The sequence below is a fragment of the Lissotriton vulgaris genome, chromosome 12, assembly GCF_964263255.1.
Source record: "Lissotriton vulgaris chromosome 12, aLisVul1.2, whole genome shotgun sequence".
Classification (NCBI taxonomy): Eukaryota; Metazoa; Chordata; class Amphibia; order Caudata; family Salamandridae; genus Lissotriton; species Lissotriton vulgaris.
In genome coordinates, this window is record NC_141700.1 from 327,735,444 (window position 1) to 327,753,110 (window position 17,667).

Consider the following 17,667-nt stretch of genomic DNA (forward strand, 5'->3'; position numbering starts at 1 on the left):
GGGTGTCACGATCTTTTCTGGTAAGGTTCTGATGTTTGGTTTTTTTGAAAAAATTGAGTTTAGATAGATCATTGCGAACTAGGTTTTCAAATAGATCGATGCTTTTGTGGCTGCAAGGCGCTTGAAAGGTACTGGTGGGTCGTAATCCCAGTAGTTCATCTGCATTGGCTTTGGGAGTGGGTGGTAGAACGTTGTCAAAGAAATGACGAAGTCTGAGTTTCCTGGTAAATTTGAAGGTACTAACCTCTAGTTCCAAGAGGTTGGTGGAGGTTACAGGAATAAATGAAGTGCCCTTCTCAAGGAGATTGATCTGTTGTTGAGGAATGATGGTGTTGGAAATGTTAATTACGAGACGTTCTTTCTGATCTTGACCGTGCTGCGTGTATTGGGAGGATTGGTTTCTTTGTCTTTTTCTTTTGGTCTGGCTCCGCCTGAGTCTTCGAGTGGTGTTAGGCCTGATTCTAAAAAATGAACCGCAGAAGATGTGGCGGTGGAGGTGGCTGTTTCTTGGTCTTCAGGTGAGGTGGTAGTAGGTCTCCGGTTGGCGCGAGATGATGAATCGCTGGCTGAAGAGGAAGTATCAGATTGAGGGTTAGGTGGTCTATTACGACGTCGTTGGGCGTAGATGTCGGCCCAGGTATATACCTCGTCAAGTTTATAGTCGAGAGTGTCTCTGAGAAACTTTCTAAGCTTGCGGTCATGGATTTCCTTGCGATGTTTTTCGAGAATGCTCTCGGTGTCTTCAAGGGTTTTGGTTAATTCTTCCGAAGTAAGCATCTTTTTCAATTCCTCATCGACCTCTTTAATTTCGTTTTCCAATTCTTTGAGAATGCCAGATAGTTCCTCCACAATTAATAGGATCAGGTCAAGTCTGCATTTGTTAAGGATACCATCCCATTTGTCTTTGAATGATTTAGAGTTTTTGCACAAAGATGGTCTTAAAGAAATCCGTAGGCCTCGTGGGATTCTGAGGGCCCGGTGATATTTTAACAGTGTACTCGCATGGAGTTTCTGATTGATGTGTCTTTTGGATAAGTAAAGAAGTTGTTTGATGCATTGCTCCTTGTTGCGTGCGGTTGAAGTGGTGGGAATGTCTTCCTCTATTAATGAATAGATGCGGTTGCGTTCGTCATCATCATATGCCAGAGTGTGTGCTCTGGCTGGAGTACTCTTACTGATCTCGTCGAATTGCATATTGTTAGCGTGCTCCCGCCTAATGGCGGAAATAGGATCAACAAAGAGAAAGGATAAGGAGGGGCACAGCTGGTTTGTGAAAAATCCGTTGGATCAAAGGTGATAGGATTCGTGTGCTCTCGAGGGTCGTGGTTCCGTCAAACCACGGAGATTCAATGAAAAGTGGTGTATGCACCGTGATGCAGATACATCCCCTGTAGGAGGCACAACGTTGGAGTTCAAGACAATGATTCAAAAGTTCATTTAAATGATTTTATTCTTCAAGTAGAGATCAATCCATCGATATTGTCAATCATATCAGAAATATTAATCTTGTGCAAGTAAAGTAGCGGTGATGCGGGGGGAACGCCTCCGATGCATTTCGGGCCGGTGGCCCTTTTTCAAGGAGCGCTAGAGAGAAGACAAACTATAGTGAGGGGGAGGAAGTGAAAACAGAAAAACGGGTTTAGGCAATTACAATGTCTATCAATGGTGAGGGCCGATGTAACAACAAGGGTAGTGATGGGAGTGAAGGCTAGTCGGGTAGCGTCAGCGCGTGACGACGGTAATGGACGGTGAAGGAGTGGGGTCGCAGGGGAGGTGAGCACAGGCGGTGCTGTCTAAAACTTACTTCTTAGCGCATGTAGTGAGGCTCACTACTTCCGGAAAGCTGAGACGCCTGAGTGCGATGAATTGCGGGAGCTAAATAAATGAAAGTGAGTAAGATAGAAAGTGAAAGAGGACTGAACTAAAAGTCGTGCGTGAGTGGGGCGAGTACTGTGGCGGCCATATTGGAAAGGTGTACAATGTAAAGAAAGTAAAGTGAACAATGAAAGAAACAAAGAGCAATGCATATCAGGTACAATAATAACAACAACAATGTTGAAAGTTAGAGGAAACAGCTGAATTCGATGCGATCATTGAGACCATGAGGTTTGGTGGTTTGAAGACGATAAATCCATTCAAGTTCTCGTTGAAGGAGGAATTTGTTCATGTTGATGCCCTCTTTTTTGGTGACAGTTTCAAGGATGATGAACTGAAGTTGAGCGATGGTGTGTCTTGCTTCAATGAAATGTGTGGCGATGTTGGACTTGTCGTATTTCAACCGTATGTTAGATTTGTGTTCATTCAAACGAACTTTTATCTTACGTTCGGTCTTACCGACGTATAGTTTACCACAGGGACATTTTAGTGCGTAGATGAGGTTCGAAGTGTCACAAGTAGCATTGACTGCAAGTTTGATTGGATGACCTTTCATCGGATGTCTGATAGTATTGCCTTTGATGATGTTATGGCAGTGACTGCAATTGAGACATGGTTGAGTACCTTTGTATGTAATGGGGTGAGTGGAAGTGGTAGATAGAATCTCTTGAATATTTTTACTTCTAGAGTAAGCAAACAATGGTGGTTGATTGAAAATGTCCCGAAAGTCTGGGTCCATCTGGAGAATGGGCCAATGTTTAAGAATAATCCTCTTATACATGGTGCTGGAAGTGGAAAATTTAGAAACAAGAACAATGCGTTGAGCATCTTTTTTGGGACTTTTGGTGAGACTTTCGTGTCTTGAAATTTTGGATACTCTGAATTCTGCCTCTTTAAGGATAGTTTCTGGATATCCTCGCTGGAGAAAACGTTCATGCATTTCATTCATCCGTGTGATAGTGGTGTTATCATCTGAGACAATGCGTTTGACACGCAACATTTGCGAAAATGGCATGTGTTTTTTGAGGGATCCCTGGTGGAAGCTTGAATAATGGAGGGTATTGTTACGGTCGGTGGGTTTCCTATATAGGTCCGTACTGAATCCCTGAGGGTTGATGGAGACATTAACATCAAGAAACGAGATTTGCGTTTCGCTGATTTCCCATGTCAATTGGATTCTGTTATCCTTGGTATTGAGTTGCGTTAAGGCATCATGGAGTGACTCTTTAGTGTTTTTCCACACAAGGAATAGATCGTCAATGTATCGAACATACATTTTCAAGTTGTCTTGGAAAACTTGATTGGAATAGATGTGTGTCTGTTCGAAATTGTCCATGTAAATATTTGCATAAGTGGGCGCGGCGCAGTTTCCCATTGCCATCCCGGACAACTGTAAGTACCATTTGGATTCGTTCTCAAAGTAACTGTGGTATAAAGTGTAGTTCATTAATTCCAAGATGAAAGATTGTAGTTGTGGGTCGATGGTGCTATTTAGAAGGGCTGCTTCAATTGCATCGATGCCCCCTGAGTGGGGTATGGATGTATATAGGGAGTTGACATCAGCTGTACATAGGATGTATGATTCATGATCTAGAAATTGCATGGTGGAGAGTCTGAGTAAGAAATCTGTTGTGTCTTTGATGTGACTTTTGGATTTGGTGACAAGCGGTTGCAGGTATTTATCGATGAATTTTCCGGTGGGTTCGTGAATGGAACCTCGGGTAGAAACGATCGGTCTGAATGGTGGGTTGTGAAGATTTTTGTGGATTTTGGGACTCATGTGGATGGTAGGACTCCTGGGAAATTCAATTAAAAGGAAGTTTTTGGTGCGATCTTCTATGATACCATTGCGGTGTGCACTGATAACAATGTTTTGTAAGGTTTTGTGAAACTCCCGGGTGGGGTTGTTATCCAATTGCATATATATTGAATTATCTTGTATGTGCTCCTGGAGTCGTTGGGTGTATAGAGACGAGTCTAAGATGACTAGGGCGCCGCCCTTATCAGCTTTGATACACTTGATTGATTCGTTATTGGCAAGGGACTTGAGGGTGTCACGATCTTTTCTGGTAAGGTTCTGATGTTTGGTTTTTTTGAAAAAATTGAGTTTAGATAGATCATTGCGAACTAGGTTTTCAAATAGATCGATGCTTTTGTGGCTGCAAGGCGCTTGAAAGGTACTGGTGGGTCGTAATCCCAGTAGTTCATCTGCATTGGCTTTGGGAGTGGGTGGTAGAACGTTGTCAAAGAAATGACGAAGTCTGAGTTTCCTGGTAAATTTGAAGGTACTAACCTCTAGTTCCAAGAGGTTGGTGGAGGTTACAGGAATAAATGAAGTGCCCTTCTCAAGGAGATTGATCTGTTGTTGAGGAATGATGGTGTTGGAAATGTTAATTACGAGACGTTCTTTCTGATCTTGACCGTGCTGCGTGTATTGGGAGGATTGGTTTCTTTGTCTTTTTCTTTTGGTCTGGCTCCGCCTGAGTCTTCGAGTGGTGTTAGGCCTGATTCTAAAAAATGAACCGCAGAAGATGTGGCGGTGGAGGTGGCTGTTTCTTGGTCTTCAGGTGAGGTGGTAGTAGGTCTCCGGTTGGCGCGAGATGATGAATCGCTGGCTGAAGAGGAAGTATCAGATTGAGGGTTAGGTGGTCTATTACGACGTCGTTGGGCGTAGATGTCGGCCCAGGTATATACCTCGTCAAGTTTATAGTCGAGAGTGTCTCTGCGAAACTTTCTAAGCTTGCGGTCATGGATTTCCTTGCGATGTTTTTCGAGAATGCTCTCGGTGTCTTCAAGGGTTTTGGTTAATTCTTCCGAAGTAAGCATCTTTTTCAATTCCTCATCGACCTCTTTAATTTCGTTTTCCAATTCTTTGAGAATGTCTACCACCCACTCCCAAAGCCAATGCAGATGAACTACTGGGATTACGACCCACCAGTACCTTTCAAGCGCCTTGCAGCCACAAAAGCATCGATCTATTTGAAAACCTAGTTCGCAATGATCTATCTAAACTCAATTTTTTCAAAAAAACCAAACATCAGAACCTTACCAGAAAAGATCGTGACACCCTCAAGTCCCTTGCCAATAACGAATCAATCAAGTGTATCAAAGCTGATAAGGGCGGCGCCCTAGTCATCTTAGACTCGTCTCTATACACCCAACGACTCCAGGAGCACATACAAGATAATTCAATATATATGCAATTGGATAACAACCCCACCCGGAGTTTCACAAAACCTTACAAAACATTGTTATCAGTGCACACCGCAATGGTATCATAGAAGATCGCACCAAAAACTTCCTTTTAATTGAATTTCCCAGGAGTCCTACCATCCACATGAGTCCCAAAATCCACAAAAATCTTCACAACCCACCATTCAGACCGATCGTTTCTACCCGAGGTTCCATTCACAAACCCACCGGAAAATTCATCGATAAATACCTGCAACCGCTTGTCACCAAATCCAAAAGTCACATCAAAGACACGACAGATTTCTTACTCAGACTCTCCACCATGCAATTTCTAGATCATGAATCATACATCCTATGTACAGCTGATGTCAACTCCCTATATACATCCATATCCCACTCAGGGGGCATCGATGCAATTGAAGCAGCCCTTCTAAATAGCACCATCGACCCACAACTACAATCTTTCATCTTGGAATTAATGAACTACACTTTATACCACAGTTACTTTGAGAACGAATCCAAATGGTACTTACAGTTGTCCGGGATGGCAATGGGAAACTGCGCCGCGCCCACTTATGCAAATATTTACATGGACAATTTCGAACAGACACACATCTATTCCAATCAAGTTTTCCAAGACAACTTGAAAATGTATGTTCGATACATTGATGATCTATTCCTTGTGTGGAAAAACACTAAAGAGTCACTCCATGATGCCTTAACGCAACTCAATACCAAGGATGACAGAATCCAATTGACATGGGAAATCAGCGAAACGCAAATCTCGTTTCTTGATGTTAATGTCTCCATCAACCCTCAGGGATTCAGTACGGACCTATATAGGAAACCCACCGACTGTAACAATACCCTCCATTATTCAAGCTTCCACCAGGGATCCCTCAAAAAACACATGCCATTTTCGCAAATGTTGCGTGTCAAACGCATTGTCTCAGATGATAACACCACTATCACACGGATGAATGAAATGCATGAACGTTTTCTCCAGCGAGGATATCCAGAAACTATCCTTAAAGAGGCAGAATTCAGAGTATCCAAAATTTCAAGACACGAAAGTCTCACCAAAAGTCCCAAAAAAGATGCTCAACGCATTGTTCTTGTTTCTAAATTTTCCACTTCCAGCACCATGTATAAGAGGATTATTCTTAAACATTGGCCCATTCTCCAGATGGACCCAGACTTTCGGGACATTTTCAATCAACCACCATTGTTTGCTTACTCTAGAAGTAAAAATATTCAAGAGATTCTATCTACCACTTCCACTCACCCCATTACATACAAAGGTACTCAACCATGTCTCAATTGCAGTCACTGCCATAACATCATCAAAGGCAAAACTATCAGACATCCGATGAAAGGTCATCCAATCAAACTTGCAGTCAATGCTACTTGTGACACTTCGAACCTCATCTACGCACTAAAATGTCCCTGTGGTAAACTATACGTCGGTAAGACCGAACGTAAGATAAAAGTTCGTTTGAATGAACACAAATCTAACATACGGTTGAAATACGACAAGTCCAACATCGCCACACATTTCATTGAAGCAAGACACACCATCGCTCAACTTCAGTTCATCATCCTTGAAACTGTCACCAAAAAAGAGGGCATCAACATGAACAAATTCCTCCTTCAACGAGAACTTGAATGGATTTATCGTCTTCAAACCACCAAACCTCATGGTCTCAATGATCGCATCGAATTCAGCTGTTTCCTCTAACTTTCAACATTGTTGTTGTTATTATTGTACCTGATATACATTGCTCTTTGTTTCTTTCATTGTTCACTTTACTTTCTTTACATTGTACACCTTTCCAATATGGCCGCCACAGTACTCGCCCCACTCACGCACGACTTTTAGTTCAGTCCTCTTTCACTTTCTATCTTACTCACTTTCATTTATTTAGCTCCCGCAATTCATCGCACTCAGGCGTCTCAGCTTTCCGGAAGTAGTGAGCCTCACTACATGCGCTAAGAAGTAAGTTTTAGACAGCACCGCCTGTGCTCACCTCCCCTGCGACCCCACTCCTTCACCGTCCATTACCGTCGTCACGCGCTGACGCTACCCGACTACCCTTCACTCCCATCACTACCCTTGTTGTTACATCGGCCCTCACCATTGATAGACATTGTAATTGCCTAAACCCGTTTTTCTGTTTTCACTTCCTCCCCCTCACTATAGTTTGTCTTCTCTCTAGCGCTCCTTGAAAAAGGGCCACCGGCCCGAAATGCATCGGAGGCGTTCCCCCCGCATCACCGCTACTTTACTTGCACAAGATTAATATTTCTGATATGATTGACAATATCGATGGATTGATCTCTACTTGAAGAATAAAATCATTTAAATGAACTTTTGAATCATTGTCTTGAACTCCAACGTTGTGCCTCCTACAGGGGATGTATCTGCATCACGGTGCATACACCACTTTTCATTGAATCTCCGTGGTTTGACGGAACCACGACCCTCGAGAGCACACGAATCCTATCACCTTTGATCCAACGGATTTTTCACAAACCAGCTGTGCCCCTCCTTATCCTTTCTCTTTGTCTTCTAAGAGCCGACACCAAGATATGTTTTTTAAGTGCCAGAAACTGCTTATTAGCGGGAGGTGGACAAAGTGGTCAAGGATATTTTCAGGGAATCTATAATGATAAGCTTAGCATTGATGTTAATAGGGGTGGATGTCTACCCCAGTCAGCCCTTAACGAGAGTTAGGAGGGCCCTGCTGTTTTATATGATGCTCTTAGCTAGAAGAGAGATCTGTAAGCGTTGGACGGATCCCGTACCCCCCAAGGGGCTTCATTGGCTTCTGGCGGTTAGAAGTGTATGTAGAATGGTCATCGGCTCTGGATCTGGGGAGGGGGGGATTTTCGTAGTAGGGAATGGGGCGATTTCCAAAGCTGGAGTGGAATGGCAATGACCTAAGGATGTGTCCTAAGATTACACCTGCAAGAAGCCAGTAACCAGGAAACGGGTAGGACTGGATCGGCAGGGCCAAAGATATAATGCAATTGGCCTGTTGTTGGGACAGTTTTCACAGAAAGGCCTGGTTTTGCAGATATTGATGATATGAGGACAAAAAAAATCATTCAGTCAATCAGTAGATTTGTAGAGTAATTCTTGTCACCCCGGTGGGCATCCAGGCGCTGGCAGGGTCCAGTGGACAAGCAGAATAGCCAGGTATTCAGGGACTTTTGGAACACTGGAAGAGATGGTGAGGTCTATAGATAAAAAAGGAGCTTGGTCAATGTCTTCACTGCTAGGTTGGAGAAGAGATCTACCGAGATCCAGAATGAGTCTGGCTGTGGTGTTTATGGTCTGTAGTCATCAGAGGAGGTGAGCTGTGACCCTTGCATAAGGAGCTTTGCCATGGTCAAGTCGGCTGGAAATGAGGGCCTGGGTGATGGTGCATCTTGAGCTTTGGGGTAGTCATTTGAAAATCTTATGAAGCATACAGAGGATGAAGAAGCAGGAGGAGGAGACAGAGTTAACCTGAGTCAACATTGTTAGCTTGTTGACCAGAATGATGCCTAGGTTTCTAGTGTGGTCAGTGGGGGTAGGAATAGGTCTGAGGCGCACTAGGATGCGTCCAATGGGGAGCTTTTGTTTCTGAAAATCAGTACCTCTGTCTTGTCCATGTTGAGTTTCAGGCAGTTGTCCTTCATCCAGTTGGTGATGTCTATCATACAGTTGTGGAAGTTGGACTTGGTGTTGGTGGTGTTTTCGAAGAGGAAGAGGATGAGTTGCTTGTCATCAGCATAGGATATAACTCTGTGGGTTTTAGTTATGCTGGCCAAAGGTGTCATATAATGGTTGAAGAGGGAGGGGCTAAGTGTGGATCTTTGGAGTACTCCCAAGATGATTTCCTTGGGTTTGGAGGTTAAGGGAGGAAGGTGGACCATTTGCGTTCCTCCAATTAGGAAAGAAGCAATCCATCTCAAAGCGGCTTCTTGGATGCCTATGTTGTGCAGCCTTGCGATGGGTGTGTGGGCAGAGACCATATCAAAGGCTGCCAAGAAGTCTAGGAGGATCAGAGCCTCAGTCTCTTCTCAACTGAGTAGGGCACAGATGTCGGAGGTAGCCACCATGAGGGCTGCCTTGGTGCTATAGTTGCTGTGGAATTCAAATTGAGAGGAGTCGAATAGGAGGTTCCATTCCAGATGTAAAGAGAGTTGTTGGTTGATAGCTTTTCTTAATACTTTGGCTGGGAATAGGAGCAGGAAGATTGGTTGGTAGTTTCTGAGTTCACTGGGGTCTATCAATTGTTTCATCAGTAAGGCATTGACTTCTGAATGTTTTAAGGCCTCTGGGAAGGTGGCCATAGCAATTGGAGTGTTGAACAAGGTTGTGAGTACATGACTGATCCTGGCAATTGGGGGGTAAGTGGATGGTTATTTTTGGGGGGGGGACATTCGTTCGCTTTTGAGTTTTAGGCTGAAACGGCCTCCACGTTTGGCATTTTCTGATTTAAGGTCTTCTACTCCTGGTCTTATGTGTTCCCAAATTATGTATCTTATTTTCAGAATTTGTTGTTGAAAAAAGAAAGTTCTTGGTACTGAGCATAGCCCTGCACTTTATGTCTGACCACAACCCTCTTATTCTTAACATCAAGGGGTTGGGAAAACCTAGAACACCATCCACCTGGAGCTTTGAAAAAGACTTACTACAGGATTTAACATATCAGACACATATGCGGGGTTGGATACAGGACTTCCTAGAAATAAACATGGGGTCAGCTTCCTTGGCAATTGTCTGGGACACACTTAAAGCAGGCATCAGGGGCGAGACTCTTGGCTTTTCAGCAGGCAAAAATAAAAAGGAGAGGCTTCTGATGAGCGATCTTCAGGAGAAGCTTAAGACTGCTGAAACTAAACTATCCCAAGCTATCCAAGCAGGATTAAACCCAGAGGGTATTCAAGACGAGGTTGTCCTGGCCAGAGCTAGAATAGGAGCGATTTTCTCGAAAAAATCGGAGGCAAAATGGGCAGGTACACAGCAGGAAAATTATGAATGCAGCAATCGCATAGGGCACCACTTGGCGGTTAGGACCCGACAGCAGGTCTCGAGCAACGAGATACACACAATTAAACTCCAATCAGGAGAAGAGACCAAAGATTTCGATCTGATACGTAAGGGCTTCCAGGATTTGTATGCAAAATTATACACTGAGAAGAATAAAGACCCGGCTGATGATTGAGAATGACATCTCTAGATATCTTAATGAGATCAATCTCCAAACACTCTCCGCCGACACCAGCGATGTATTCGACCTTAGTCCTACCTGGGAAGAGATACAGGAATCTCTTAATTCCCTTCCTGACGGGAAAGCCGCTGGGTTGGATGGTATCCCCGTGGAATTTTATAAGGTCTTTGCACCTCAACTCCAACAACTATTAACAGAATTAGTAACATCCATCTTCAGCGGGCCATGCCCCCATCCTCCTGGCCTAATGCCAGGATAACAATCTTCCCTAAAAAAGATAAATCCCCGCTTGATATGAATTCATATGGGCCAATAACACTCATCAACTGTGATTCCAAGATATTTTCTAAAGTATTGGCAAGCCGAATCTCCTCAGTGGTGGAATCCCTCGTATCAATGTGGCAGCATGGGTTTCTACCAAAAAAGGGTACAACATGTTAGGAGAGCATTACCCTATTTGATGCCGCAAAGGCAGCAGGAGACCTGATGTCTTTAACACTACTGGACACCGAAAAGGCCTTTGACCTGGTCTCCTGGAGATACCTGTGGGCTGTCATGAGGAGGATGGCTTTTGGGCCAAAGCTTATGCAGGCTGTACAAGCGCTCTATCTAAAACCTTCTGCTTGTGTCTCTATTAATGTTACAATTAACCGGGCCTCTGAAGATCTCCAGAGGAACCAGGCAGGACTGTCCCTGCTCCCCTCTGCTGTTTGCCCTGTACTTGGACTTTTTTATTAAACAGATCGAAAGCAACCATAACATCCAACCGGTTAGCTATCAAGGCTGCAGTACCAAAATTCCAGCCTATGCAGACGACCTGGCCATTACCTCACCAGATCCCTTAAGAGCCATAGCGGGCCTGAAAAGGGAGGCAAGTAAATTTGGGAAGCTCTCTGGCTATGCTCTTAATAAAAATAAGACTCAGATAATAACAAATAGCCAAATCTCTTGGGCTGACCATAGGGTGGTACCTAAAGCCAAATATTTAGGAGTTCTTATTTCTTCTAATCTGGACAAAGTTGTTTCCAACAACCTACTCCCGCTCGCCACACGAACCAGGAAAGCACTGAAGCAAATAAATAACCTGCATCTCACTTTAGTTCGCAGATGTAATGTCATAAAAATGACCTATTTCCCCAAACTTTTATATTATTTCCGCACAATACCTCTAGAATTTAGCAAAATTAACCTAAACCTATGAAATTCCAACAAATATATACACAATTTATCTGGGCATATTCAAACCCCAGGAGGGCACTCAGACAACTATGTCTGCCAAAAGACCGAGGAGGCTGGGCCTTTCCCAATATCACGTTGTATTATTGCACTGCTGTCGTGCAATACAGTTCTGAGCTAATAAAAGAACAACCCGATACCTACACTACAGAGCTGCCCTCTCCCTTCCAATTATTGGTTGGGGAACACCATTGGGGGTGTCTGCTAAGAAAAACTACCTTCAGATACTTTAAACGGGTTAGGTTCAAGACTCTGCTTAGCTCATTTAAGGTCTTCCGAAGCATTCATAGATGTTTCGGTATAGCCAGGTATAACCATTATTCCCCCACTCTAAATAACAGTAACCTCCCCTATTTTTGGAAGGGCTTAATTCCCTGATTGGTATAGGGCAGGTATCAGAAATTTAGGTGACCTAATTACCAACGAGGGAGTTATTCCCTTCTCTGATCTTTTATTCAAATTTAGTCTCAAAAGAGAGGACGCTTTTAAATATCTGTCTATCTACGATTTTCTCTCTAGGAAGGCCAGGGGTGCCTCTGGATTCATGGAGGTGGAACTTCTTAATGTTTTGTGCAAGCCACTGATCCCTCGAATTGGCCTCCTATACAGTATCATAAATAGACAGACGCCGGATGATCTACAAACTATTGCAGGCAAATGGCATATCACACTTGATTCCCCTAGAAATATTTTCTTTAATTCACTCACCCTCTCTCAAAACATGTTACTGTCAGCTAAACTACAAGCTCAGCACTTCAAAACAATCTTTTTCTTGTATATCACTCCTAGAAAAATCGCAAAGTAGGGGACTGGTCAAGGCACTCTTTGTCCTAGATGCGCCGAATTCGGGGGCAATTCCATACACATCTTTGCCTCCTGTACAAAGCTCTCACCTATACTGAACCGAATACAGGGGCTTTTGAGAGAAGTCACCTCTCAGCCGATAATCTTGAACCCTACCATCATTATGCTTGGAACACAAGCAGAAACACCACACCTGAAAAAGGAGGGCTTAAGTTTCATAGCAATGGCTGTTTGGAGAATTTGTGTGGCTGCAGCATGGCTAGACCCAGAGCCCCCTTAATTTTCTCAATGGCTTGCTAGATTTGTGGCAACTTATCACCTGGAAATAGCTGTATACTCTCCAAAAAGGGACATAGGGGCCGGAAGAAGGGCCTGGAGGTGTGGGAAAATCTTACTGATTGGCTGACTAGGTCGGAATAGCTTGTGTACCTTTGTTTCTTTATACCCAGTGCCTGTTTGATTGAGCAGTTCTATTTTCTTTCCCAATGTAGTTGTTATGTATATGAATCTATCTCCATTCTCTGTTTCTCCAGCTACTTTTCTCTTTCTTGATTCCTTCCTTATTGCACATTTGCGCCGTTTTTTTTCCAATTACACAATCTATTTTTTCTAGGGGGGTTGGGGGTGGGGGCTCGATAGATCTTTGATGTGAATTTGTATCTGCACGTACTTTCAATTTGAAAAAAAAAAGGAAGTATGACTCAAATAAAAAAAGTAGTATGAGGTAGGATGACAATGAAAATATTTTATTTACAATGCAAGGGTACCGTTATTCCATGTACTGTGAATAGATAACGTCAGTAGAACACTTTGTCAGCAATCGCTTTTCCCCAAACATATCAGTGATTGTTTGTGTGGAGAGTTGAAGAGGAAGTATAGATTATCAATATTCAACCTACTTTGAGACAAGTAGTTCCACCAACACTGTTTGCTTCAATCTTTTCAAGACCCCTAAACCCAACAGCAACCACCACACCCACAATCTCAGCCCACCATAGCAAAAGGTATATAAAATAACCTAGCACCACCTCAACAAGTTCTTCATACTCTGGTACAGTTGGAAATTTCTCTTCCCCAGTTTGGGACTTTTTGCATTCCGGCTGCATTAGGAGCCAAAATGCTTAATTGGCTGCAAAAATGTTTTTTGTAGTGCAACTGCTGAATACTAAAGTTCAAGGGGCCAACCAAATTCCAATTGTGTGAGAAGAACACCTCTAAAAGATGCGTGCTGGTAAGAGAGAAGAAGAAATCAAACTGATAGAAGGAAGTGGTGGTGAAAAAGAAAAAGAGTATGTCAGCACCATGCTTAGTAGCCCTGTGTCTGTCGCACATAGTGTGCACTCATCATTCACAGCAACCTTAGAAGGGCAAAACAGACAGAGTGCTACAGTCACCTCAAAGAAGGCCACTAGTGGAGGTATGTCATGACGTGGATATAGGTTCACACTAACCTGGTCAGCAGGATACAGCGGGAGCGATGAACAATGCTATGTTTCCTTTTCCTTTTATATGGAACCACCTGCGAGTACTAGAAAACTCAGCAGACTATACCATAACAGGGGAAGGGGAAAAAAGGGACAAGCGAAACAATAAACCACCTCTACGTGTATGATGCTGTTGCGCATGTTGCGCAAGGTTTTGCCCCTTCTCCCCGCTCAAGCAAGGCCGGAAGTAGTTCGTGGGACCATATTAAGTCGCCTCGACTACTGCAATGGGCTTCTCTTGGAGGCCCCAAAAAATCTGACCGGTAAGCTACAGCGGGTGCAAAACATGGCCGCCAAGCTGGCTCTCTCCCGCCCTAGGTCCAGTTCCTCCACCCTTGCCTTAAGAGACCTACACTGGCTCCCGGTTCATCTGCGGGTACAATACAAAGCTGCGTGCCTTGTGTTTAAAGCTGTTCACCAACAGGGCCCCATTCCTCTGCAAAAGATGTTTGCTTGGTACTCTGCATCGCGACCCCTCCGCTCTTCTTCGGCGCATCTTGTTAAAAACTCACCTATTTCCATAAAAGGCCTGAGCTGTTAAGTCTATGGTTCCTGATCAAAGCGCCAGGATGCCCTCTGGGTGACAGGTTTCGCGCTCTATAAATACACTAAATAAATAAATAAATAAATAAATAAATAAAGATGTAGCACCTTGGAAACTCAAAGAAGTGCTGGTGTGGAGTTGTGTAGAACTCATTCCTATGGTAGCCCTGTGTTTCCTGTATAAGCGACACAACATGTCACACATAAATTCCCAGACTGATTCTGGGTTTCTATCAATGTAAAATATGTGAAGCTTTACGCTTTCATTGTAAGCTGCCGCAAGCATTCCACTCAAAAAGGCACAAAATGTAAAAATAAAGAAAAGAAAACAAGCAAAGTTTATATCACGTATTCTCAGTGATAAAGTACCCTCTGTAGCACAGAGATTGTTAGTTTCACAGCAATCAGATAATACTAGTACTTATCTGCAACCAGGTAGACCACTGGTTAATGATGTCTGTGTCTTTAAGTACTCAAAAGAAGAATTCTTCATGTTCAGCTTTCAGAAAAAAACCACCAATAGTTTAGTAACACCAAAGAACTCTGAACTCCGAACAGCCGGGAGTTTAGGACTCTGAATTTTAAATATTTTAAATATTATCATTGCTTTTATTTCATTTGTGCCGCTATTTACAATCCACTTAAAATTGATTAGCATCATTTTTAAATCACTCCTAACGGCTGCTTCTTGCCGTATCTTAACTTTAGAGCCCTTAGAAACGTCAGGAAGCCGATTTTCGGGCTCCTGGTGATGTTCACCCTCACTCCCTTCAGGCGCAGACTTCGGGCGCCATCTTGGGAGAGGACAAGGACAGCGCTCTAGTATCTGGGTGATTTGGGCCTAGACACCATAAAATGAATACCCCTTCCCGCCCGCGCAGCGGACGGGCGCAGTGGGTGCGCCAATGGTGCGCCGGAGGCAAGCCCGTCTGTGCCCGTCCGTGGCCGAACAGGGACAGGGGCACAAATCCCTGCCCAATTTCCTCTAGACCCCCAAAAATTGATTACATACTCTAAAGAGCAGCTAGAAAGCCTATGCCCACCTATTTGGAAAATATGCAAACACTCATGGAAGGCCGAAATGATGCCCCTAAGTTGTAGGACCTGTCTTCAATATTCTAAAAATAACAATGACTACAAACATAAGACGAAACCTCTGACAATGCTTCAGATTAATTGTCGTTCATTACGAAAATACAAATTTGAAATATTTGACATACTAACATAAGAACAACAACCAGAAGTCCTCTTTCTAACTGAGACGTGGCTTGATGAAGAGTCCACCCCAGATATTTTAGAGGCCCTACCCAACAGCTATGGTATACTAAGATTGGATCGAGATAAACAAAGAGGTGGGGGCATCGCCATCATTCATAAACTTGAACTAATCTGTACTTTGGAAAAGGTCATGATTAAAGATAGTGAAGCTGCTTTTTTCGCAATGAAATATAGACCATATATAACTTTTAATGACTATCTAATCTATCGCCCGCCAGGAGGGGCCACAAATTTCATAGAAAGCTTGACAGAGACTATTACCCAATCTGCTCTACGCTATAATAAACTACTTATCTTAGGAGACCTAAATCTCCATCTTGAAAACAAAAACAATAATGATGCCCAAGTATTTCTTGCAGCTTTAGAAATGTTTAAACTGAAACTACAATCCCTAAAACCTACCCATAAGGCGGGTCACTTACTTGACCCGATCTTTGCGAACTGGGAGGGATTGACGGTCCAACCCCCTATCCAGGTATTATGGTCAGACCATTTTTTGATTAAATTCACTGTCCCTGGAGAATATAAACAAACTCAGCATACCAAGCAGACAACATCTAAGCGCAGACAATGGGGGAAACTTAAACAAACTGATTTAGAACTTGCCCTTAAGACAAACTGCCCCCCTCTGAAAGAAAATATAGAGGAAGCATGGACAGAGTATGAGAATTGGCTTACAAGAGCACTTGATGCAACTGCACCTTGGACCACTAAAACACCTGTAAGACGTCTTAAATCAGCACAATGGTTTGATACTGAGTTAAAAGTTATCAAATCAAAATGCAAAAAGCTAGAGCGTATCTGGCGTAATAAATATGATGAAATAGCCAAACTTGAATACAAAGCCAGTATAAAAAATTATCATAAAAAGATTAGAATAGCCAAAAGAAAATTCTTTAGTAAAAGAATTGAATCAGCTGATAATTCTTCGAAAGAACTCTTTGTCATTTACAAAGAGCTCACATCAGCTGACAGGACGATAGCCCCAGATATTCATTCTAAAGAAACTTGTGAAGTGATAGCAAATTTCTTCGTCCAAAAAGTAGAGAAAATATATAAAACCTTTCCGAAAGGAAATGGATTATATGACTATTAATCCTGCCATTAATGATGAATCCACTGACATCTGCCACCTAAATCAATTCCTTGTACCAGATAATACGGAAATGCTAAGAATCATCCGTAGCATACAATCAGGCTCCCCCAATGACGTGGCTCGCCCTAAGATCTTCAAAAACCAGGCTGAGCTACTGGTTAACCACATAAGCCATATGGCCAAACTATCATTCCAAACGAGCCATATACCACAAGATTGGAAAACAGCGCAGGTCATTCCTATTGAAAAAAAAGGACAATCTCAGTATTACCCAACTGGACAACTATCGTCCCATATCGCTCCTACCATTCTGCGCTAAGGTAGTGAAAAAAATAGTAAATGCCCAACTGATAAAACATCTAGAAGAAGGATACCATTTCCACCCCTCGCAGTCAGGATTTAGAACATACCACTCTACTGAATCAGCTCTTCTTTTCTCCACAGAGCTGCTAAGGGCAGAGTAGATGAGGGGATGACAGCTGCGCTCCTTTTATTAGATCTGAGCGCGGCATTTGACACCGTCTCCCACCCCATACTGCTCTCACGCCTCAGCAAAGCCGGAATCGATTGCCCGGCTCATGAATGGAAGCGTGCATTCTTAGCTAATAGACAATTCCAAATCAACTGCCCCCTTTTCAAATCGGAGGTACGAGCACTCAGACATGGGGTGCCGCAGGGCTCAATTCTGAGCCCTACATTATTCAACCTGTACATGGCCCCCCTGGCTAGGATAGCTGAGACATATGGGGTCGAGATAGTGTCATACGCAGATGACACTCAGCTAGTGGTGACACTGTCTCGACCACCCGAGGAAGCCTCAGCTAGCTTCTCGGCATGCCTCAGCGACCTAGCTAAATGGATGAATACCAACTGTCTATGCCTTAATGCAAATAAAATGGAGCTTCTTGCGTTGGGGAAAACTCCGTCCATCCGTCTG